This window comes from Mizuhopecten yessoensis, unplaced genomic scaffold (genome assembly GCF_002113885.1).
Source record: "Mizuhopecten yessoensis strain PY_sf001 unplaced genomic scaffold, ASM211388v2 scaffold716307, whole genome shotgun sequence".
NCBI lineage: Eukaryota > Metazoa > Mollusca > Bivalvia > Pectinida > Pectinidae > Mizuhopecten > Mizuhopecten yessoensis.
In genome coordinates, this window is record NW_018480051.1 from 279,334 (window position 1) to 285,306 (window position 5,973).

Genomic DNA, 5,973 nt, shown 5'->3' on the forward strand with positions numbered 1-5,973 from the left:
TTTTTAAATATTTATAAACAAAATATCATATATACACACTTATTTTTGATGCAACTCTTCTGTGGGATTGGTCAATCTGCTTCAGCTTGATGAAACGTTAAGTCTCCAGAAAGTGAGCTTTAAATTGAATATCATCGACAAAATACAATGTATGATTCTGAAAGGAGATACAAATCCTTGTTTTGGTTCTGTTGTCTGTATGCAATGGAATCTATCATGTCGAAGTCAATAAAACTAGAGACACATTTTCAGATTAGACGAGCATTTGAGGTACCTACGTGTATGTGAGTCCTTGGATTGGTGGAATTGGACGATATCAATGAGTTTCTAATTTGTACTATGACATTTAGCATCAGAGACACTCCGTTGAAACTTGAAATACGAGACTTGATAATACTGAAATTCAATGCGATCTTCCAAAAGCTTTAACTGAAAAATAACATTTCACACGAAAGAAAATAAATTGGATAAACAGTTCTAGTAGCTGATTGTTAAGTTGGCTCTGTTCTGTCAATAATGGTTTTATGGGAGGGAGGCTGCAAGGAAGCCCACGAGAGGAAGAAAGCGAAGCATGATGAGCTAATGGAAAAGTGCAGGAGCAAAGGATGGACAGTATGGCTCTTTCCAGTGTGGAGGTTGGCTGTAGAGGTTTCCCCGCACAGTCAGTGTGGAGGACACTACACTAGACAAGACTCACTGGGAGGACAAGAGCTATCGCCATCAGACGATTGGGAGAAGCTGCAGAGAGAGCATCGTGCTGGCTATGGCACAAACGAGAAGAACCGATGTGGAAGCCGACATAGACGAGTAGTGGTTTGGCCACCACTACTGACCCACCAGCCGGAGGATGTAGTGATTACTGAAGAGGGCTGACCAGCACCTGATGACGTCAAATGAGGCTTCGCAACAAGAATGACATCAGTGATGGTACAGAATTACCATCATCTGTAAGCAATCATTCAGGGACTGGCGAGGTTAGTAATTCGTGTATGATTGTTTTTATCGTATAAAACAATATCAAAAGGTTACAGGGAAAAAAAAAAAAAGTTTAAAGACACATTAAAAATTAAACATGGATATCTGTTTCTCTCTTCATCTCTACACACTATTTTAAAAAAGTTTTTATGTATTTTGTAAGAGGTTTAATTTAAACATATTTCATTGTCATACGAAAGCAGGATTGGGCACAAGTTCGTTGTAAGAAGTGGGGTACAAATATGTTAGGAGCGTCCGATTTGTTTGTTTAAAAAAAAAGAAAATATCACCTCGCTATTCTCGGCAGAACTATTTAATCATTTACAGTGAAATTTGTTTTAATATAACTGTTTTAGTTGGGGATGATGCTGGAAAAAATAAAACCCAGGAAATCCCCGGTAAAGTTCATGCTTTTATATCTGTATTAACTTCTACAGCTTCTAGAGAGCTCCGCCCCGTCCCTGTCCGACATCCGAGCCTCGGCCCTGGACCCTAACATATAGGGGCTGGGGCTATATGCATGCGGCCCTCGCCCTTGGAACAACTATGATTCCGTATTATGCATCGCAACATCTGCTATGATTTTTATGGAATACTCCTTTTGAATAGGATTAAAACAAATGTTTAACATTAGTGACCGTCCTAATATTATCCATTCAAGCATCAATGTTTCGAACTTTGCCGGACCATATAGAAAAAACTCGAAACATCGGAACTTTCACTCACGAATGTTGAACATCGAACATCATTGACATTCTGTACATACATGCTATAGAGACCGATTGGGATTCTTAAATGATGAAATATTGGCTAAGGAATTTTACTTAAAAATCTGTAAATATAAAATTCACAGTAATGAGAACAGCATCATTATTCATACTCCGAAGTATGTGTGGTGATTTTATCAAAATGAATATTGGTTTGTTTACGGATTAAACTTCAAAGTCTGTGTCTGTGATAATGTTGTTTTTTTATTTTACTTATTAATTTATCAGTTGTAATTTTTAATGTTTTCATAAGCAACGGACCATGATTATACGTCGAAAAGCGATAGATTTGACTAATAGTTCTATTCATTAATAAAATGTAAGTAGTGTTATTTCGGAAAAAACGGCCTTCGTCATAGCTTCGACACATCGAGAAATTCGAATATTCAAAGTTCGATTTACGGAAGTTAGCTTGTTGGAACTTGTTATCTTAACAATAAAACCTTACATTTGTATTCGTGCGGAAGACTATTTGCAGTGAAATATGACAATGTTTTATACAGCGAAACCTGTCTTATCTGACCCAGTGGTATACAGTCCTTCATCAAGTCGTATCTGATGGCTGTTTATTCCCATTTTTGTCTCTCCTGTGGCGACGAAAGATGGTAAATTAATTCCTTCTGTAAGGAAATTCCTTATCGGTCACACTCAGAAAACCTATGAAACATGGGAAGATGGATTCTTTGTACAAAAATGTAGCGGAAATGACTAGGGCGATCGCCAGCGTCTGTCTAGCCTTTGGATATCCCTGATTCGAATCCCGGTCTAGCCGTATGGTTTTAACTCTCTTAGCTGTTACATAAATTTTAAACTCGCTTTCGTAAATTTATTCCACATCCTTGAACTTAAAAAATGACTCAAGGTCATTCGTTTCAACAAACTAGATAGCACATCATCTCGGCATGTGACTGGCCGAATTTCATCACTTTTGGACTTTCTGGTATTGAAAAGATGTTGTTGAATGATTTTAACATTTTTACCAATGTGACCTAGAACAAGAGTCAATGTCATTGATTTTAAACAAACTTGGTAGCCCTTCATCCCAGCATTCCACTTGCCAGATATCGTCACCCTGGGTCTTCTGGTTACACATTTGACCTTTGTGACCTTGAGTTAAAGCATACTTTGTAGCACTTTATCCCAATACGCGAACATTTCCACACTCGAAAATTTCTACTTCCACAGTCAAATGATAAATGTGACAGCAAATATGATGCAGAACGTTCAAAGAAGATATACAAAATTACTCCCCGGGTTTAAGACGAGGAGATTTAAGACTATTGGCTACTTACAGGCGCTTGCGCGGAGATATGGGCTATTTGATCCGAATTTGGTGGAGGGATTGTTCGTTCTCGCCGCTCAAGGAAAAGCTCGTGGACACAGTAAAAATACACTCAAACAACACTGTCATTTAAATATTAGAAACATTATTTTAATCAAAGAATGATTGGTATCTGGAATAGTCTCTCACAAGATGATTTTTTCCCCATCTCGTAATGTATTTGACTTTGAGAAAAACTTGGGACGAATTCTAGAAAGATTTCGAGTTCGAGTACCATCACACAGCGTCTTAGGTGTGTAGGCTTATTTTATGTTTACCACGTTGTTATTCAAACTATATTGATGTGGATATAGAGGTAACAATGCCTGCGTCCACTAATATCCTATTAAATCCTATTAATTGGGGTTAAAAATAAAATATGAAAGCGGCAAAAAGCGTATAAACCGATTTACGGGAAATTGAGCCATTTTCATTTTGAAATGTCCTCTTTTTAAAGCTTTAATGAATACTACAGTTTCCTCACAATCAAGATATCATCAATTATTACTCATACATGTATTTTCTGCTTCTGATTTAAATAACTGTTTTATCGAGCTCATGACGTGTAATATGTAAAATAATTTCCAGTATACCTTCCTATGTGCAAATTCACACATCTTTCTAGATGTGGTTTCAACAACTACGTAACACACCGTAGGATATTAAATTGAAGTAGGATCTGCACATGTAGTTAAATTCTATAGTATCTATTTTGAACATTTTGCAACTTCCGAGAACAAATATTGATTATTTATATAAATGAAATACACTGCGAGACCTATGGCAGACCATTGTGAAACTCCCATGTTTTACGTATCCATTTGCAGAAAAACAAGAGGCACAGAGGGCCTGTATCGCTCACCTGGAAATGTTAGCAAAATTGAAGTTGAAATAGAACGATGTTGAATGTTGCTGAAAGTGTACAAGTATTACATGGTTAGTCAGGGATTATATTTATATGCAATTGGACAAAATCCTGTCATACCTACAGGAAAAGGAGGATTTGAAGAATATGCTATGTTTCCTCTATAGGGCCCCTCCCATCTACCCCCAGGAGGGTTAGACCCACCGTTTATACAAAATTAGGCCCCCTTCACCCAAGTATGCTTTAGACAAAATTTGGACATAATCCTGTCATTCCTACAGAAAGAAGGGTTTTAAAGCTAATTCTCAGGGGGTTCAAACCCACCATTTATACAAAATTGATTTCCCTTCCCTATAGGATGCTACTGTCAAATTTGGTCAAAATACCTTAATCCCAACAGAAGAAGGATATTAAAGCTATTCCTCTATATCCCTTATTGGGCCCCACCTCTCTGCCCTAAGGGGTGTCAGACCCACCGTTTATACAAAATTAGTTCCCCTTCACCCAAGGGTGCTGCATCTAAAATTTGGACAAATTCCTGTCATTCCTACAAAAGAAAAAGGATTTTGAAAAATTTGCAATATTTCCCCTATTAGGCCCCACCCCTCTACCCCAAGGGGGGTCAGACCCACCGTTTATAAAAATTTAAGTCCTCTTCCCCAAAGGATGCTTTTAAATGGACAAAATTCTGTCATTCCTACAGAAGAAGAAGAATTTTTTCAAAATTGCTAAATAACCCCTATTGGGCCCCAACCCTCAGGCCCCAGGGGGGGGGTCAGACCCACCATTAATACAAAATTGATTTCCCTTCCAAAAAGGATGCTACTGTTCAAATTTGGTCAAAATACCTTCATCCCAATGGAAGAAAAAGGATATTAAAGCCATTCCTCTATATCCCTTATTGGGTCCCGCCCCTCTGCCCCCCACCCATTCAGTCCCATTGGCCCAAGGATGCTCCAGACTAAATTAGGATAAAATCCCTTAATCGCTATGGTAGAAGGATTTTAAAGGCTTTACCTCTATTTCCCCTATAGGGCCCTACCCCTATACCCCCAGGGGTCCACACCCACCAGTTATACAAAATTGAGTACCCTGACCAAATTTAGTCAAAATCTACTTAGCTGTTCAGGACTAGTAGCGGTTTAAAGGAAAAGTTGACAGTTAGACACACGACGGACGCTGTGCCATGGCATAAGCTCACTTGCCCTTCGGGCAGGTGAGCTAAAAATTTGGATTACTTCCAAAAGACTCAGATATGACACAGGACGTTTTGTCTAACTAAAACATGAGATCCCCGGGGGATCTTGGGCCCACCATCTTCCTTAGTTCTGTCAGTTATTTTCTTTTATCTGTTTGATCGAGTCATTTATACAGTAAATGAACCTTTAGGTAATTTTGATCTAAACTTCATGCTGCTGTGTATAAAAGCCAACCTTCAAAGTGAGTTTGTCATTTCACATATTTACTAGTACAGTACCTAATGTGAAAGAAATAGAACCAATCATTGCAATAAGAGAAAGATCGGTTAAGTACTTCCTGCGGCCTTCTTGTTTTTATTATCGCTCTCAAAATAAAACATTCACAACTAAGGACCAAGGAGAATCTACATATGAAATTTAAGAAAGATTACTGCAGTACTTCCCGAGAAATAGTGATAACAAACCTTCACTGTCAAAATTAATGATGGCCACCTATTGGCCATTTTGTTGCACAACTACAGACCACAGGTAACCTACCTATGACCTTTGAGAAAGACAGACCACAGGACAAAAGGACATTTGAATAAACCACAATCAGATGATGGTGGGCTAAAAAATATGCATTACTTAAGTTTACCGTACTTTTTATTTTGACCATAAAATTCCACCAATTTATTTTTTTCTTTTTTTCTTCTTCTTTTTGCCCAAACCATTGACACAGTATTCCAAGTAAGCAGAAATGTATGCCTTCAAATTCATTTTTATAAATTTCATTTAATCTGAACACTCTTTGGATGAATTTACAGAAATAAATGTTCAGCAATACAAAAATAACCAAAACAATGA